This window comes from Pongo pygmaeus, chromosome 3, assembly GCF_028885625.2.
Source record: "Pongo pygmaeus isolate AG05252 chromosome 3, NHGRI_mPonPyg2-v2.0_pri, whole genome shotgun sequence".
Lineage (NCBI taxonomy): Eukaryota > Metazoa > Chordata > Mammalia > Primates > Hominidae > Pongo > Pongo pygmaeus.
In genome coordinates this window covers 106,444,877-106,466,128 of record NC_072376.2, presented here as the reverse complement: position 1 = coordinate 106,466,128, position 21,252 = coordinate 106,444,877, and positions in this window count along the sequence as shown.

The window sequence follows — 21,252 nt, the reverse complement described above, 5'->3', positions numbered from 1 at the left end:
TAGAATCTCATGGAAATTCACATGCACAAGAGACCTGTGAAATCAGTAACAGTACTAATCTCTAGGGTGCCATGGTGAGTCAACTTAAGGAAATAACTATTTTACTTAAGTACACACTTGTTCATGTCTTACATCATGTCATGTTTATGATAAGAGAAAACAGCTCTCTCTCACACACACATGCACACTCACACACACACACACACAGACTTTTCTTAATCATAAAGGTAAAGTTATAACATAAAATATAATATAACTAGTTGAGGAGTATCCAATAATTACTTCTTGACTGGCAGATAAGAAATTTAAAAGAATGTACAAGCCTGAGATTTCTGGAGCTTACTTTAATGCAGAAAGGATTTCTAATATGCCAATCATAGAATACTAAAAACATCACAAATTATGAAATAAACTGATTCTGAAATCAAGCTATTGTGTTGAATAAAAAAAGTTTATTTGCTTCTATTTACTTTTTATTTACCTCACACATGTTAAAAAATTAGGAAAAAATGCAGCCTTACAAATACTTTTTCTATGGTCAATAATGATTTAAGGTAGTACGAGAGATAGAAAGATTTGTGTTCTTAGGAAGCAGTACACATAGTGGTTATATTCATGGACTCTTTCATTCTACCGTATACTAACAGTGTAGCTTTAACAATTACTTAACCTCCGGGCCTTAGTTTAGTCATTTGTAAAATGAGAATTAGTCATTTGTAAAATGAGAATTACTCATCTATAAAACTTCTGCTTAAGTTGTAGTGTTGATGTGAAAATTTACTGAGATAATACACATAAAAAAGCTCTTAGAAGAGCAATTGAAACATTAAATAATACATGTGTTACTATTATTGATCTTTTATTAATCACACAACCATGCCCACTGTTAGCAAAGCATTTGGCTGCATAATGTGGAAAAACAATTTAATGTATTACAGTCAAAATAATGGTTTTGAAATGTAACATAACTCATTGATTAACATGCAGCAAAATGTTAATTCTTCATATTATTTTTTCCCCTATTCAATTGGTTAGAGAAACAGTTAAATCTATTTTGGTGTATTAGTCTGTTTTCACTTTGCTGATAAAGACATACCTGAGACTGGGCGACTTACAAAAGTAAGAGGTTTATTGGACTTACAGTTCCATGTGGCTGGTGAGGCCTCATCATCATGGCAGAAGGTGAAAGGCACATCTCACATGGCAGCAGACAAGAGAAGAAAGCTTGTGTAGGGAAACTCCCCTTTTTAAAACCATCAGATCTCATGAGACTCATTCACTATCATGAGAACAGTACAGGAGAGATCATCTCCCATAATTCAATCACCTCCCACCAGGTTCCTCCCACAACATGTGGGAATTGTGGGAGTTATAATTCAAGATGAGATTTGGGTAGGGACACAGCCAAACTATATCATTCTGCCCCTGGTCCCTCCCAAATCTCATGTCCTCACATTTCAAAACCAATTATGGCTTCCCAACAGTCCCCCAAACTCTTAACTCATTTCAGCATTAACTCAAAAGTCCATAGTCAACATCTCATCTGAGACAAGGCAAGTCCCTTCTGCCTATGAGCCTGTAAAATCAAAAGCAAGTTAGTTACTTTCTAAATACAGTGGAGGTACAGGCATTGGGTAAATACAGCCACTCCAAATGAGAGAAATTGGCCAAAACAAAGGGGCTACAGGCCCCATGCAAGTCCAAAATCCAGCAGGGCAGTCAAATCTTAAAGCTCCAAAATGATCTCCTTTGAATCCATGTCTCACATCTAGGTCATGCTGATGCAAGAGGTGGGTTCCCATGGTCTTGGGCAGCTCCTCCCCTGTGGCTTTGCAAGGTCCAGCCTCCCTCCCAGCTACTTTCATGGGCTGGCATTGAATGTCTGTGGCTTTTCCAGGTACACGGTGCAAGCTGTCAGTGGATCTATCATTCTGAGGTCTGGAGGATGGTGGCCCTCTTCTTACAGCTCTACTAGGCAGTGCCCTAGTAGGGACTCTGTGTGGGATCTCCAACCCCACATTTCCCTTTTGCACTGCCCTAGCAGATGTTCTCCATGAGAATCCTGCCCCTGCAGCAAACTTCTGCCTGGACATCCAAATGTGTCCGTACATCTTCTGAAATTTAGGCAGAGGTTCCCAAACCCTAATTCTTGACTTCTGTGCATTTGCAGGCTTGACACCATATGGAAGCTGCCAAGGTTGGGGCTTGCATCCTCTGAAACCATGGCCTCAGCTCTTCGTTGGCCCCTTTTGACCATGGCTGGAGTGGCTGGGATACAGGGCATGAAGTCCCTAGGCTGCAGACAGTACATGGACCCTGAGCCTGGCCCATGAAACCACTTTTTTCTCCTAGGCTTCCGGGCCTGTGATGGGAGGGGTGCTGTGAAGACCTCTGACATATCCTGGAGACATTTTCCCATTGTCTTTAAGTCCAACATTTGGCTCCTTGTTATTTATGCAAATTTCTGCAGCCAGCTTGAAATTCACCTCAGAAAATAGGATTTTCTTTTCTATCATATTGTCAGGCTGCAAATTTTTCAAACTTTTATGCTCTGTTTCCCTTTTAAAACTGAATGCCTTTAACAGCACCCAAGTCACCTCTTGAATGCTTTGCTGCTTAGAAATGTCTTCCTCCTGATAGCCTAAATCATCTCTCTCAAGTTGAAAGTTCCACAAATCTCTAGGGCAGGGGCAAAATGCCACCAGGCTCTTTGCTAAAACATAACAAGAGTCACCTTTGCTCCAGTTCCCAAGAAGTTCCTCATATCCATCTGAGACCACCTCAGCCTGGACCTTATTGTTCATGTCACTATCAACATTTTTGTCAAAGCCACTCAACAAGTCTCTAGGAAATTCCAAACTTTCCCATATTTTTCTGTCTTTTTCTGAGCCCTCCAAACTGTTCCAGCCTCTGCCCCATTACCCAGTTCCAAAGTCACTTCCACATTTTGGGGTATCTTTTCAGCAACACCCCACTCTACTGGTACCAATTTACTGTATTAGTCTGTTTCATGTTGCTGATAAAGACATAACTGAGACTGAGCAATTTACAAAATAAAGAGGTTTATTGGACTTATAGTTCCATGTGGCTGAAGAGGCTTCATAATCATGGCAGAGGGTGAAGGCATGTCTCACATGGTGGCAGACAAGAGGAGACAGCCTGTGCAGGGAAACTCCCTTTTGAAAATCACTAGATCTCATGAGACTCATTCACTATCATGAGAACAGTGTAGGAGAGACCCGCCACCATAATTCAATTACCTCCCACTGGGTTCCTCCCACAACATGTGGGAATTGTGGGAGTTACAATTCAAGATGAGATTTGGGTGGGGACACAAATCTCCAAACTATATCATCTGGTTATGATGAAGTAATTCCTATTAGACCAACCCTCCCACTAAGAGTAGCTATTAACTATAAAAAACAAGATTCAAAAAGACAATTACCACAGACATGGTAGAGTAAATACAAGCAGAAAAATCTGAAGAGAGCTAGGTTTTTGGAGGAAGGGAACAGCCATGAGTTTCTGGTTTATATTTTTTTTTTTTTTTTTTTTTTTTTTTTTTTGCCTGAGGGCAGGCTTACTCAGTGATGCAAGTAGCAGCTAAAATTTGGATGGAAATCTGCAATCTTAATGGCTTGAAGACTCAGGACAGAATTTGAGGCTGCCACAGCCACTGGGAAGTGAGGCAACATACTGGGTTAATAGTGTCCACTGAAAATTCATGTCTACTCCGAATCTGTGAACGTGACCTTATTTGAAAATAGAATCTTTGCAGATGTAGTAAAGTTAAAATGAGGTCATACTAGATTAGGATTGGCCCTAATCTAGCCTTCTAAGAAGAAGAAAATGTGGACACAGATACACAGAGGGAAGATGGCTGTGTGAAGAAAGGGCAGAGATTGGAGTATGCATCTATAAACCAAGGAATGCCAAGTATTGCTGGCAATGGCCAGAAACTGGGAGAGAACCATAGAACTGAATCTCCTTTGGATCCTCTAGAAGAAATCAACCTTACTAGTACCTTCATTTTGGATTTCTAGCTTCCAGAATTACAAGAGAATAAATTTCTTGTTTTAAGGCACCCAGCTTATTATACTTCGTTATGGCAGCTCTAAAAAACTAATATAGGGAGAAAATACAGGAAAGGAGAGGGGCATCCCAAATTCTGAGTATAAAATATGCTACTATTTCTGGCTGATCCATGAATTGCATATGCATGGAGTAGCTAAGGCTAAATAATTTAACAGGATTTCAGCTGCATCACTCCACAAGGGATAGAGAGTTTAAAGTTTGAGTTCAGTCAAATTAACTGCCAGCTAATATAACAACAAACTCATCAAAAACCCCCACAATATTATCTGGAGGAATATAAGAGAATCCCGAGTCTTTACAATATTTCACTGAAAAGATACAATAAATATTTATAATGTATCACTCACAGGATGCAATTCCAAATTACTAGACACATGAAACAACAGGAAAATGCAATCCTTATTTATGAGAAAAGGCAATAATTTGTCTCTTAGGTGATTCAGATATTGAAATTATCGAATAAGGATTTTTTTTTTTTGAGGCAGGGTCTTGCTCTGTTGCCCAGGCTGGGGTGTAGCATCACAATCTTGGCTCACTGCAACCTCTGCCTCCTGGGCAACTTCCACCTCCTGGGCTCAAGCGATCCTCCCACCTCAGCCTCCCAAATAGCTGGGACTACAGGTGTGCACCATCAAGCATGGTTAATTTATTTTTTGTAGAAATGGGGTTTCATCATGTTGCTCAGGCTGGTCTCAAACTCCTGGCTCAAGCAGTTCATTGCCTTGGCCTCCCAAGTGCTGGGATTTCAGGTGTGAGCCACTGCAGCCAGCCACATAAGGATTTTAAAGCAATTATTAAGCTATATTCAAGGATGTAAAATAAAATATGGCTGCAATGAGCAAACAAATAGGAAATTTCAGCCAAGAAATAGAAACTATGAAAAAAACCGATTGGAAATTATTAAACTGAAATAAACATACCTAAAGAAATACTGAGAGTTTGAAAGAAGATCAGAAATGATAAATTATCATTGAATTTGAAAGTAAGCAACAGAAATTATTCAATCTGAAGATCAGAAAGAATAAAAGATTAAAAAAATAGAGTCTCAATATCTGTGGAACAATATCAAACAGTCTAACAGATAGTTAATTAGAGTGTAAAATATATTACAAATAATGGCTCAAAAGATCTTAATTTATAGATTTAAAAGTCTATAAATCTTATAAATCTAAAGATCTTATTTATACATTTAAAAGTCTCACTGCTGAAAAAACATAAAACCACACCTAGATACATTATACTCAAACTGCTAAAAATTAAAGATAAAGAGAAAATATTAACAGAGTCAAAAGACATATAGTATACAGGGGAACAAGAATATAAATGACTGATTATCAAAAACAATGGTTTACAAAAAACGGTGGTATACCATCTTTAAGACACTGAAAGAAAACTGTCAACTCAGACTTCTATGTTCAGTGAAAATATCAGGTATTTAGAAAATTCCTCAAATATTGGAAAGTAAATAATATACTTCTAAATTACCATGACTGAAGGAACTCACTAGTGAATTTAGATATTTTAACTGACTAACAATGAAAATGCAAAATTATAAAAATCTGTGTAATGCAGCTAAAGCAGTGCTTAGAGGGAAATGTATAGGTTTTAAATGTCTGTATTAGAAAAGCAGAAAGGTGTGATACCAATGAAAAGCAGAAAATCACTTGAGAAATTTAACAAAAGCAAAAGCTAGTTGTTTTAAAAGATCAACAAAATTGATAACTAACTCCTGGTTAGAATGATTAAGAAATAAAGAGAGGGGACATAAATTATACCTATATCAGGAATTAAGAGAGAATATCACTAGAGATGTTGTAACTATTAAAAGGATAATAAGAGAAAATGCAGACAACTTTATGCCAATAAATCTAACAAGTTAGATGAAAAAGATAAATTATTTGAAAAATACAACATACCCAAATTCACACAAGATACAACAGAAAATCTGAAAAGTCCTATATTGTTATACATTTATCAATTGATTAGAAAATTAACATTTCCCTCTTTTTAAAATCTTATACTTGGTTTTATACAACAGTGTGTCAATGTATTTTGTGTCTGCCATTGACCCCTTCTTTAATAGTCAAGTGATTACTCTCAAAATAATGCATGAAAATTTATTTATGCATAATAAAAATACACACGATTACAAAAGAAAATCATTACATTAAAATACAGTTACCAAAATTATATGGTACTTTATTTGCTTCTTTAGTAACACATTAAGTAATAAGATCTGTTGGTGGATCTAATAACTATCATTATTTCAAAGTGGTGATGAGTGTAAATGCTATTTTGAGACATCTGCAATAACAGTAATAAAATATCAAAACATCTGGGATTTCTATTGGTATTTTATACCCTATTTTAATTTGTTTTTATGATTAATTATTACCTGTTACAGATGTTCTTTGTGACAGTTCCATGTATGCAAATTATATGAACAAATGTCTCCTACTTACAAAGGTGCTTAATAATAATAATAATAATTTTTTTTTTGCCATAGCTTTTTGGTGTGCTCTAAAAATAGTCATAGAAACCAGGTCTGCCTAAGAATACCAACTTTTTGTGAGAGTTCCAGAACCTTGTATCTAGAGGTTACGTTTTATTTCACATAAAGACTTGAGGCCTGTCTTTAGTGGGAACAGAGTTTGGTTCTGGAATAAGAAATTTGGGTTGATGAACTGTATCTCATGGCTGTTATGTGAATTTTGCAAAGAAATATTTGTGTGTGTGTGTGTGTGTGTTTTTTTTTGAGACAGGGTCTCACTCTGTTGCCTGGGCTGGAGTGCAGTGGCACAGTCGTAGCTCACTGTAACCCCAAACTCCTAGGCTCAAGCAATCCTCCCACCCCAGCATCCTGGCTAATTTTATTTTTATTTTGTAGAGACAGGGTCTCACTATGCTGCCCAGGCTGGTCTTGAACTTCTGGCCTCAAGCAATCCTTCTGCTTCTGCCTCCCAAAGCACTGGGATTACAGGTATGAGCCACTACCACCAGCCTGCAAAGAAATATTTGAATGAGGGATGATGGAGGATATGATAAAATTGCCCTAAAAAGAAGGCAAAATATAAAAGAATGATTCAGATTTAAAAATGGCACAAGAGAAAGAAATACAAAGCTTGGATAAATTAGAAGTTTCTTTCTCTAACACCTTATCCCATATAAAATAAGAGCTAAGATGTGTTTTTCAGAATATACCAAAGCAAATTTCTTTCTTTTGCTATAGTTATTTTTATTGTTTATTTAACACTTTACATGGATTTCCTATATATGGATATTTGGGGACTTTGTGTCCCCCAGATAGCCCTCTTTTGAACGAAGTCAGTTTTTGTCTTTTTCAGACTGTTGATAAGTTAAAATCTGCCCTGGGCCTGGGCCTGGATGCTGATAGGACAGTCAGAAAAAAACGATGCAAGACTGATAGACTATATTTTAAAACTAGGAGACTAAGCAATAAGATGAAAGATACAGCTGAAAAACGTTCAGTTAAAGATACAAGATTCTAAGTGATTTTCTATTAGCATAGGCTAAAAGGAAGAAATGAGATGGAATCAGATTAGAGTGTCCTACCAGGTTTTGAAATTCTCTGTCTTAGCATTAAATTGTGCAGAACAATAGCTATATGGCCCTCTCCACTGAATTGGGTTTATAGATACCTTTATACCTATAGAATTGTCTTAGGTCAAGAAATATGTGTTAATAAAATATTGTACAACACTTTTCCTATATAAAGACAGAGAGTTTGGGGGCTGCCATTGAATGTAAGGATGAGAGGAGAAAAAAATGAAGAACCTAGGCTCTATAATTTAGAGAAAGCAAATTAAAGTGTTTAAGTGAGGGCAAAATGAATAGCAAATGAATAGTAAAGCTTTCTGAAGTTATATATATATTTTTTCTTAAATTTGTTTTATTTAACACAGGGAGGAAATCTGAAAGTGAAGACATTCCTCTTTCTCTTGTGTTTCCCCTGTCATCTTTGTCATATTCTACAGGTCCTACCCACACTGTAGGAGAGGTAATCTGTGGAGTTTCAACATGGGGATCACCTTAGGCTCTGTATGCTATAATGGTCCTCTGGCCCCCAGTGATTCGTATTCCTCCCAGATTCAAAATACATTTGTTCCCTTCCAATATTCCCAAGAATCCCATCCCATTGTAGTATCAGCTTAAGGTCCAAGGGTCACCATTTATACCAGACCCAAGTGTAGATGTGGCTCCTGGATTTAATCCAATAAGTACACTTCCTAGGGCATAATTCTTCTCTATCTGTGATCTTTGAAACTACTATCTGCTCTAACACACCTAACATTAGATGGTGGGGTGGACATAGGATAACAGCAAAAGACATTCTAGTTCAAAACATGGGGGAGCAGAAGATAAAAAGGATCACTGGTACAAAGTAGTCATCAAATCCAGCTGGTAAAACTCCAGCCAGTGTTCCCTTATTAGGTTTCGAGGGTCTTGATTTAATTCCTCATGGGTCTGTCTCCATCCTCTGGTCTCTTGTTCCTGCCTTTGAGTAATCCTCTTCTTATGTAAGGCAGCACGAGTATGCCACTGAGTACTTTCATCATCCTACTTTGTGCCAGTAGAATTTTGGGAGTCCAACAGCCTCTTTTTCTTTTGTGTTCTCTGTCCTTAGGGGAAAAGAAAGAGTGAAATGTCCTCACTTTCAGATTTCTTCCATGTGTTTAATAAAACAAATTTGAGAAAAAAATATAACTTCAGGAACACTTCCAGGCTGGAAATGTTTCTGCTTAAATAATTTTCTCAAGAACTTCATGGGTCTCCTCTGAATCTCAAAGGTGTTCTCTCCATTAAACAAAAGTTATACTTACAGATATTTTGGAGATAATCTCTTTCTGCCCTTGCTACCTGCTGCTGATGGGGTCAAAGGACAATGTCCTTAAGCTTCCTAGGGGCCCTATGGTCACACTGAGAGAATCTGTATGGAAGACCTTTAATTTCTTGAAATAGTCTTTTGTGTGACTGAATATGCTGATTTTTAAAAATTCTGTGGTTTAAGCAAAGAATATTACAGTCACAACATTAGCCATTTTTTTTCCCTAGAGTACACTTTCCTGACCATAAATCTCTTAATTATAGCATCTTTTGCCATGTGAAGAGATGAAGAATTTCTGAAATCATTCAGTCCTGGTTGCTTTTCGTTTTATGCTTTATCTCTCAATCTTTCTCTTTCCTCTTGCAATTTACTATACTTTTTTTGGAGATCTCTCTAGCAGTATAACCAAATTTATAACTTAAAAGTTCTGCTTTCCACATAAGTGCAGAGATAATATCACTGAACATCCCACCACTACATAGCACTGATCCCCCTTTCTCTAGTTCCTAATAATATGTTTTGCACTTCCACTGGGCCTTCTGTGGCAGCATCCTTGAAGTTCATATTGCTTTTTTTGTTTGTTTGTTTTTTGAGGCAGTGTCTCGCCCCAGGCTGGAGTGCAATGGCGATATCTTGGCTCACTGCAAACTCCGCCTCCTGGACTCAAGTGATCCTCCCACCTCAGCCTCTGAGTAGCTGGGATTACAGGCATACGCCGTCACACCTGGCTAATTTTTTTGTAATTTCTGTAGAGACAGTATCACCATGTTGTCCAGGCTGGTCTTGAACTCCTGGCCTCAAGTGATTCACCCACCTTGGCCTCCTGAAGTGCTGGGATTACAGGCGTGAGCCACTGCGCCTGGCCTCCTTGAAGTCCATATTTCTATTAACAGTCTGTTCAAGGTGAGGTAGGCTTTCTCTATCATGCTCCTCTAAATTCCTCCGGCCTCTACCCACTGCTAAGTTCCAAAGCCGCTCTGCCATTTTAGGTACTTGTTACAGCAGCATCATACTTCCAGATATCAGTTCTCTATATTGCATAATAAATTGCCACAAATTTACAGTCTAAAACAACATATCGGGTATCTTACAGCCAGCGTCCATGAGTTAGGAGTCCAGGTGCAGCATAGTTGAATTCTCTGCTCCAGGGTCTCACCAGGCTGAAATCCTGGTGTTAGCCAGTGCTGCAGTCTCACCAGAGGCTCAACTAAAAAAAGATCTACTTCCAGTCTCCCTCAGGTTGTTGGCAGAGTTCTTGTCCTCGTGTTCATAGGACTGATATTCCTGTTTTCCTGCTGTCTGTTGGCTGGGGGGCTTCTCTCAGTGTCTACAGGCTGCCTGCAGTTCTTGGCCATCTGGCTATCTCTGTAGGCCCTTCTACAACATGGCGGTTTACTTCTCAAGGCTAACAGGATGGTTTCTCTACTCTCTCTCTTTTACAAATAATGTTATGTTTTCCATGACCAGATTTAGGTGAAAAATATATTTAGCATTGCCAGAATATCATAAAAAAGAATGGATTGCTTTCTTTTTGCCGCCAATTTGTATTTTGCAAAACCAAAATGGATATACAATCATTAACTATCAGAAAATCAATTTGTAACTTAAGCAGTTTCCTGACAAACAATAGCAACAATAACTAAAACCACCTTACATTAGTTATGTTAGCTGACAGTATTATTCAATACAAATAATCTGTTAAAATTGAGAGGTGATTTGGAGATTATGGCTAATTATATGACTCCTCCTAACTGGTGTGACCATTCTTGCTTACCTATCTGCATGATGTATTTGATGCACTGGGTCAATTGCTATCACTGTGTTGGTCATGAAAAATTGAGCTCTGTCTGTAAAGAGTCTGTCTTTGAATGGTCCTCACTAACACAGAAACTTATGTACATTTTTGTTGATATTTATTCTTTCCTGAATTTCTAATTTCTATCTGACTATGTCAGTTTTTGGAAGCAATTTATCCAAATAATTCAGTTTTTAGGAACTGAGATGATTTTAAATTGAGCACCAATGCCTTTTGAAAAATTCTCTCTTTATAGTTTTGCCTTAAATTACAGTTTACTTCTTTTTCAGGTTAGAACTTCTTTATCTTTGACCTGGACCATTACAGTCAGTCCACACTTCAGAAGTTCTCAAATATTCATTTGTCTCCACCATAGTATATTTTCTCCATTGCCACCATAATTGCCTTTCCTATGTGTGTGTGTGTGTGTGTGTGTCTGTGTGTGTGAGAGAGAGACAACATTTTGTTCTCTGCCATGGAAATCCTTTCATGGGTCCACATAGCATCTATGTGGTAAACTCCAAATTGATAATTATGACAAAATACCCTCCATATCTCGGCCTCTATCTTGTTTTTAGTTGCTCTCCCACATGCACTTGTTACATTGAACTTCTCATTATTCCTTGATTACACCAAATATTTTCATGCTTACCTTGTTTGGTTCTTGCTTATCAAAGCCCATAAAGTCCTATTCCCTCCTCAACAAGGCAAAAGCTTATTCGTTCCTTCAAGGCCCAACTTAGATTATCAACACTTTTTGTGATGTGCTGCTTAATCATCATCCCTCTCAAGGTACAAATTGTTACTTTTGCTTCTGTATCACTTGTAGATATTTGCCATTGCACTTTTCACGACCTGCTGCAAATACTTATGAGTCTATCACCACATGGTAAGCACTGCGTCTTTATTTATTCTGGTATTCCCTAAAGCCAAACACAGGACTTTGAGGGTTCGTTGAAGAATCTGAAAAATTAATTAAGCATAGGATGCCTCTAGACCTAGGTAAGACTCTCCAATGTTGCTAGAATAATATTTAAAAGTAGCTGTTGTCTACTTTCACCAAGGAATCAAAGTTAATATCAGCCATGATGGGACAAATTGACATTGTGCACCTCCTAATATGATGCGCTGAGAAGGATACAACATCACCACCATGGTATTCTTCCTAGTAATGAATGACATAAATTTGATCACAAGGAAACATTAGATAAACCCCAATTAAGCAACATTCTAAAAAATAGTTGGCTAGTATTCTAAAAAGTGTCAAGGTCTTAAAAGACAATGAAAGGTTAAGGAACTGTTCCAGATTACAAGATAATAAAGAGATATGACAACTAGGTGCATTAGGTGATAGCGGACTAGATCCTGAGACATTAGTGGGTAAAGTGACAGAATTTGAATAAGGTCTGTAAATTAGATAAAAGTATTATTTACTGTTAAGGCTAATTTCTAATATTAATTTCTTGATTTTGATGATGGCACTGAGGTTAGGCAAGTTAATGTGTGGAGTGTGGGTGAAGGTATATGTTAATTCTTTGTACTATTTTTGCAACTTTTTTGTACGTCTGATATTATTTCAAAATAAAATGTTTAAAAATTTCAAACTGAGAAATTAAAAGGATTAAGCAAAAAAGTAGCTCTTGTGCTTGACTTACTCCAGCCTGCAATTGTTATGGGATGTTTGCTATCTACCAGTTATTATGCTGAGTTGGAAGCAGACACAGTTCTTTGCTCCTGGAGCATTTATTCTGAAGGGGGAAAACATTAATTAAAAAAAATTACAAGAGTGTAGATTTCTTTTTTGCCATTAAGGTTCTTTACCACAGACTAAGATGCTGGGGCAAGATTTAAAAGCACCTAGGGCAGGGCAAGATGGCTAACACCTGTAATCTGAGTGCTTTGGGAAGCCAAGGATTGCTTGACGTCAGTAGTTTGAGACCAGCCTGAGCAACACAGTGAGACCTTGACTCTACAAAAAAATGTTAAAAATATTAGGTGGGCGTGGTGGCAGTCACCTGTAGTCCTAGCTATTTGGGAAGCTGAGGTGGGAGGATTGCTTAAACTTAGGAGTCTGAGGCTGCAGTGAGCTATGATTGCACCACTGCACTCCAGCCTGGGTGACAGGGCCAGACTCTGTCTCTGAAAAAAGAAAAAAAAATGTACATTAAAAAATAAATAAAAGCACCATAACTTTGATTCTAATGTTGTAAATTAAATCCTAATACTCTGATTTTAAGTCCTAAGTCTACCTACCCGATTCAATCTATACTCAGCACTTCTTCATTCATCATCCCCATTATTCACCTTATTTTTGTGGGGCAAAGGCATCTCCCCAAACAGGCAATAAGAAATGAAATTAACTTGCTCTTTTGCCTCTGCATCTTCCCGGGTCTTTGTGTCCAGTATTCAATAAATGTTAAATAAATACTTGTTTCTTAAGTTTCATTTAACTCTGTTTGAAATTTGTACATGAATTTTGAAATTCACAAAATGGTAAAACAGAGTCCTAAAGTCTCCACAAAATAAATACAAATCTTTCAAAATAAGAAACACAAATCACAAATTTGCATGTGTGTGTACATTGCTGGGGACATCACACAATATTAGATGTTGATTGCATATATATATCTATATTCCATCTATTTTACATTATAAGTAAAAAATTGAATATTCAGTGACTAGGCTATGTGTATTCTTTACAGAAACTACTGTACTCTTGTGCTACCATATAATCCAGCAATTCCACTGTTGGACATATATCCAGAAAAAAGAAAACCAGTATATCAAAGAGATATCTGGCTGGACGAGATGGCTCATGCCTGTAATCCCAGAAACTTGGGAGGCTGAGGTGGGCAGATCACTTGAGGTCAGGAGTTCGAGACCATCCTGGCCAACATGGTGAAATCCCATCTCTACTAAAAATACAAAAAGTTAGCCGGGTCTGGTGGTGAGTGCCTGTAGTCCCAGCTACTCGGGAGGCTGAGGCTGGAGAATTGCTTGAACCTGGGAAGTGGAGGTTGCAGTCAGCCAAGATGGCTCCACTGCACTCCAGCCTGGGTGACACAGTGAGATTCTGTCTCAAAAAAAAAAAAAAAAAGAGAGATATCTGCACTCTCATTGCATTATTGGAGCACTATTCACAATAGCCAAGAAATGGGATCAACATAAGTATTTATCAATGGAGTAGTGGCTAAAGAAAAACATTATTCAGCCATTCAAAACAGAATGCAATTATGTCATTTGCAGCAACATAGATGGAACTGGAGGAGATTATTTTAAGTGAAATAAACTAGGCACAGAAAGACAAATATTGCATATTTTCATTCACGTGTGGGAGCTAAAAAAAATGGTCTTATGGAGGTAGAGGGTAGAATGGTGGTTACCAGAGGGTGGGGAAGACAGGGGGAAGGGGATCTTGAGGGGAGATTGGTTAGTGGGTACAATCATACTTTTGGATAGAAGGAATAAATTCCAGTGTTCGATAGCATAGCAGGGCCAGCTATAGTTAGCAATTATTTGTTGTATATTTCAAAATAGCTAGAAGAGAAAATTTGGAATATTCTCAACATAAAAAAATGATAAATGAATTGATGGATATCTCAATTACTCTGATTTGATCATGGTATATTGTATGCTTGTCTCGAAATATCACACATACCCCATAAATGTGTACAATTATTATGTATCAATAAAAATTATTGTTGTCTCTGAAGGGGATAGACTGGCAAAACAAAGAATCACATAACACAAGTCAAATTCCCTAATAAAACTAAGTCCAAATAGGTAACGTGCACTTGATTATATTTAATCTTTATGATAGCTTAAATAATCAGTTATGAAGTTGCAGTTTTTGAGTTTTGCTGCCTGATCCAATATTTCTTGTGATTCATGGAGAACTTTTGTTACTATCTGTGGTCATAACACTTAATATAGAATTTAATTCTATGCCCTTAGTCTTATTAGAAGATTCTCTGATCAACAGCATCCAACAAAATTAAAGTAGACTGTCTCATAGCATAGAGATGTGGGAAGCAGGTGAACTAGAAATACAAATATTGGCTTGACAATTCTGTACTACCTCTGTGTCTTACTAGGGATTCTGCCGTTGTTTGCCCACCAGTAAGTTAGTAGAGTGATTTTGGAGAAAGTGCTCTAACATTAAAAGTTCAAAGAACTTAATGAAGTATTTGTAGTCATATTTTACTTTCTAGCTCAAGTAATAAATGACATTATAAATATCAGATTTTTTCAATCTTAATGGATAATTTTTTTTTGCTTTTCTTAGGCCTCAAACTACAAACTCTTAAAGATGAACATTTGAGTCGCTAATGATGATTTAAATCTTCAATTTGTTCTTTGGATCAATTGTTCACTGTGCAAAAATGTCAAAGATTGCAGTCCTATCATGTTTTCTTTCACCTTTCATTAAGCTTTCAAAATCCTTGATATGAATAGACTTTTTCTCTCTCCCAGGGCCTTTTAATTTTTAATCACTTCTTTCTCAAATGCTGATCATATTTCTGAGAAATTACTTCATGTAAAAGATGGAGGAAGATAGAGTTGCCACATACCTTTTTATCTTTTCTGTAAAATTATTTGGACCTAAATTTGTGGTGACAAGGCTGCTTCTCTCTAATAGGCCTTGTTGCCATGGAAGCAGGCTGTTGAAAGGGCAATACCCAAAGCCTCCAAGTCTTTGCGTGTTTATGTCCAGATTCAAAAATACACAGACCGTGGTTTCAGCTGGGAAGATGTGTACAGTGACAGTAGCTGAAATGCAATATTTTTCAAAAGCAAAAGTCACAGATGTCAATGTAGCAGAGTTGAGCCAATCACATGCAATCAGGATTTTTTACACAATAACCTAAAATTTGAAGTAAGTTTTTAAAAAAATCTTTTTAGGAACCAGAGAAAGTCATCATTCAAGATCTGAAATGAAGAAAAAAAAAGGAAGAAAAAGGAAAGAAAATGGAGCCAACTATTTATTCACCAAGCTCCATAAGTATAAGATCCATGTCTATCATGTCTACTCTCTGTGTTCTCATTGTTTTGTCAGTGTGTGACATATATATATATATAATATTATAGGTGTTCAATAAATATATGTTAAATGATTGAAGACATAGGGGTAGCAAATACCAATGTTATACCAAAGAGATTTGACTAATCATGGTGTGGAGAATCCAAGAGGGAAAGTATTAACCCTCAGAGTGTTATGTATGTGAAATCAGGCAGACTCAGCTAGCTACTCCTGTTAGGGTGAGAGAGGTGCTTAGGGCCTGATCTACTGCAGGAGTTAGAGTGGAATACACAATTACAGTGTTCAAGAGCTATTGCCCATGTCTGGACCTGATCCAGGCCAACAATCAATAAGAGCAGACTAAAATGGAGTAATACAGCCACTCTCCATGTGGGTAGGCTATAGGGCTATTTGAAACTCCAGGCAGGCAGTCAAGTCATGGGCAGTCTACAACTGTTAACAACGTGCCTGCTGTGGAAATGGTATGTGACATCACAGAAGTATTTCTACAGGTATTTTTTCCCTAACCATTGCAGTGTTATTTAGGGATTAGTATTTGACATATTCACTCTTTTCCAGATGATAATTTTTTTAAGCAAATATATGCATCGCAGCCTAGGTAACATAGCGGAACTCTGTCTCTGCAAAATATAAAAAATTAGCCAGGTGTGGTGGCACACACCTATAGTCCTAGCTACTCAGGAGGCTGAGGCAGGAGGATTGTTTTAACCCAGGAGATCGAGGTTAGAGTGAGCTATGATCACGCCACTGCACTCCAGCCTGGCATGAAATAATTTTAGGCAAAGTTATAAAAGTAGTACAGAGTCCTTATATGATTTTTGCTCAGCTTTCCCTAACATGTGAACATCTTATGTAACTGTAGTACAATGATTAAACCCAAGAAAGTAACATCAGTACAATACTGTTAACTGAACTAAAAGCCTTATTCAAATGTCCTCAGTTTTTTCACCAACAAACTTTCTTGGTTCCTATATCTATTCCAGGATCCCACATTGTGTTTAGTTTTCAGATAATCCTTAGTCTCTTCCAATCTGAAGTCACACCTCTTAAAGAAGATAACTTTTTTTTTTAACTTCTTATCAGAATAATATGTTTTATTCACCGAGGAATAAAAAATTAATGGAGTTTCAAGAGAATATAAACCTCCTGATAATAACCTTCACCTTAACAGGCATCCTGTTACTCAAATTTAAACAGCATTATAAACTTGAGGCAATTTCTGATAGTCAATATGGAAGTAAAAGTAGAGAAATACAGAATTACTATTTAAATATAATAATTTGACAGAAAAATCTTACTTTCCCACTTTGAAATTAACATTGGAATTGGAATTGAAAATATGCAAATTTATAACAAATTTATGCTAGGTAGAAAGTGCAACTCATATCCCAGTTTTATGTATATATTTAAATATGTATATGCAAGAAAACTTCAGCAAACACTTATATTCTGTGGTTAAATATAGTTTTCTTACTGGTTAGATTGCTCTTTTAAGCTTCTGAATGGAGTTCAGAATAGCCAAAGGATGCTTCAGCCCTTGGCGAATCTGCAGTGATTTGCCCTCTGTGGATGGGTTTTTAGCAAGAATTAGACTGTATGCCATTTATAGCAAGGTTAGAAGTGGTTGTGTTTGTGGGAGTCTGTGTTTCCAAAGATTTTTTGTACTAAATTTTCTCCTGGGTGGGGAAATTTTTATTTTGCTTTTCATCTCTTCTGCTTTTTCCCAAGGTACCTAAGAATTGTTTCAAACATGTACAGTGCATGAACTTCCTGGATAGAAGGTAGCAGGTTTTTGAGCTTTAAGAGAGACAGCTCTTGGTAACGAAAAGCTCCCAGACCAGTTATACTCAGGGAACAAGATTTTATCTTCTCAACATTGAGAGACTCCACTTCCTCACTGGTAAGATGGGGAACATATTGGCTCTCACTACCTTACAAGGCTGTGTGAGAAATAAATGAGATAAAAGATAGCAATCATTTAAAAATTCCAAAGAGCACAAATATAAATTATTAATCCAGGCTAGAAAACCTTAAGTTTCAAAGTTAAAAGGATAGTGCCAATTTAATGAAAAAGTCAATATGTGATATTTTGTTTACTAGTGTGCTTATAATTTTATCAATAATAGAAAAATAATCATATATAATATGGTTAAATTGTTCATATTGATGACCTACCCCTCTTGTACATACTCCAAGAAAACCGTAAAATACTGTTCTTCAATGTGGTAAACATGGGCTCAAAATGTTAATACTAGACATCTTTATTATTATTATTTCTTTCTTCAGAATAAGAACTCTTTGAAAAATACTTGCAACTTCAAACATTACCTTCTAAAACAATCCTGTGGATGAAATAAGTCCTGGACACGAAGTTCAGTTCACAGTTTATAGTCCCTAAATCCTGTGCCTCATTTTGGACATGACATTCTGTAGTTGTCTCTTTTCCTTTGGAGGTCCACATTTGCAAGTGGATGCAGATGTTTGGAGAATCTAGTATTTTTGCAAAGTTGACTTGTGGAGTGGATTTTCAAAGATCATGAAGGATCAGTGATCCATTAAGAAAAAAACAAATTTTACCGCCCACATAATGTTGGCCCAACCTTGTTAATGGAAAAGAAAGAAATATTCTGAGCAAATTAATTCAGAGCCTCTCCGAGATTTTTTAATGTAGTTCAACTCCTTGAAGATATGCTTGGAATTTTTGTTTTGATTGATATTTCGTATTAACAAGCTGACCTCCATTAAAGCCTTGAAGTCAGAGCCATTTGACTGTGTTCAGTCACCCATGAGAACTAATATTAAAGATTTAATAAAGGATGTTAGGAAGGATAGGCCAAGGTGATTCCCATGATGAAAGTCAGTATGACACTCGGGGCAAATCATACAGACCAAACATGGATTTAGACACGTTAGTGGATTTCCAGATCAATAATACCACATCCTAAAAGAGCTAATTGCCAAAGTTTTACTGATGACCAATAATTAATACTATCAGTTTTTGGAATATGTGGTTTACTGATTGAAATAATTGTATAGAAATGTGGAATGTAAAAAAGGACTCCTTTTTAAATGAATTAAGACATTTTACAGGTCAAACCATGTTTAACAAAGCCTGGCCCCTCTAACATAAAGATATATATGGCTCTAAAGTGAGATTAAGTTGTGTACAAAAGCAATAGTACAAAACAGATAACATCACACACTAAGCAAGGCCTTATGTCCCCACAGAAAGACACACAGTCAGAAGTGCATACAGATACTTTCATTTGCAGATACTTTCATAGCTCCTGGCATGCCATGTCCACACTGCCTTTGCAAGATTTTTTTTTAAAGGACATATAATTGAGCAGTGACCCAAGGTAAGAAGTAGAAATCCAGAGGCAAATAAATGGGAAAGTGTTTTTCTTCTTTTAGTAGATTAGTTTAGACTTTTGTTGAAATGACAGGTATTTTGAGGTCATACTTTTATAATCCATTATGCCTTAAATTGTTTTTTGTGGCTTTAAAGTTTTTTGGTGTGTTTTCATTCTTTTGATTATGTGTGTGTGCGTTTGGAAGGTTTGTATTTGTGTTCTATTTGTGACATTGATAGCTGTAACTTTACATAATGCTCTAACCCCCCACTTCTTTAAACAGTATCTGTGAATAGTAAATAAAATTATTTCTTCTTTCTTTCCATTCTTTTACCCATTCCTTTTTCTTTTCAATTTTTATAGGTTATAATATCTTTCTTGGTGTTTAACTTTTACTGTTGCAAGTTCTTTGTTACTCTATGATATTACTATTTTATTTTATTATTTGTTATTTTACTTTAAGTTCTGGGGCACATGTGCAGAACGTGCAAGTTTCTTTTTTTTTTTTTTTTTTTTTTTTGAGACAGAGTCTCGCTCTGTTGCCCAGGCTGGAGTGCAGTGGCGCGATCTCGGCTCACTGCAAGCTCTGCCTCCCGGGTTCATGCCATTCTCCTGCCTCAGCCTCCCGAGTAGCTGGGAATACAGGCCCCTGCCACCACGCCTGGCTATTTTTTTGTATTTTTTAGTAGAGAGGGTTTCACTGTGTTAGCCAGGATGGTGGAACGTGCAGGTTTCTTACATAGGTATACACGTGCCGTGGTGGTTCGTGTCTACATTAGGTATTTCTCCTAATGCTATCCTTCCCCTAGACCCCCACCCCCCTACAGGCTCCAGTGGGTGATGTTCCACTTCCTGTGTCCACGTGTTCTCATTGTTCAGCTCCCACTTATGAGTGAGAGCATGCAGTGTTTGGTTTTCTGTTCTCGTGTTAGTTTGCTGAGAATGATGGTTTCCAGCTTCATTCATTTCCCTACAAAAGACGTGAACTCATCCTTTTTTATGGTTGCATAGTATTCCATGGTGTATATGTGCCACATTTTCTTTATCCAGTCTATCATTGATGGACATTTGGGTTGGTTCCAAGTCTTTGCTATTGTGAACAGTGCCGCAATAAACATACATGTGCATGTGTCTGTATAGTAGAATGATTTATAATCCTTTGGGTATATACCCAGTAATAGGATTGTTGGGTCACATGGTATTTCTAGTTCTAGATCCTGGAGGAATCACCACACTGTCTTCCACAATGGTTGAACTAATTTACACTCCCACCAACAGTGTAAAAGTGTTTCTGTTTCTCCACATCCTCTCCAGCATCTGTTGTTTCCTGACTTTTAATGATCACCAATCTAACTGGTGTGAGATGGTATCTCATTGTGGTTTTGATTTGCATTTCTCTAATGTAATATATCTTAAATTCCAGCTAAATAAGATGAAGTTATCAGTATGCTTCAATTTTTTTCTCTAAATTTTCAACCAATTCACTTCTCAATTTTACTGAGAGATCTCATTCCAATATTGTGAAGGGTTGTAGCCTTTTCACATGATTCTGTAACCATAACCCCACATTTGTGTTATTCTCAAGCCTATGGTTACATTCAATCAATATTCCCCACCATAGTTTTCCCATTCACTCTTACTTGGATAAAGTCTTAATCTAATTGTTTCTTCTTTTTCAAAAATGGTTATAATACGAACAACATTTTTGTCTAAAAATGTCTATTGGAGAATGGCCAGGTATAATCTTTTCTTAAGTGGCACTTTCTTTCCTTTTGTAATTTATAGGCAATGGCCAACTACTTTCTTGTACTGAGTGTTGACTTGGAAGGTTTGAGACTAGTCTGATCTTGAATTTCTCCTTTAATGGCTTTTGTAGGGTAGTCTCAATTTATGCCTGTTGTTTAGGCATAATAATCTATAACATCTATTCTCAGAAGGTTGGAAGTTACACTATATATTCAGCCTATATTTGAGTGATTTGATGTTATTTCTTGGCTATCACAATAAAATTTATGTTTCAAGTCCAGTAATTTTGCTAGAATATGACCCAATTTGACCATTTTGTATAAATTTTCCCCTTGAGATATGATGTGCCCTTTCAATCAGTAAAATGTCTTCTCCT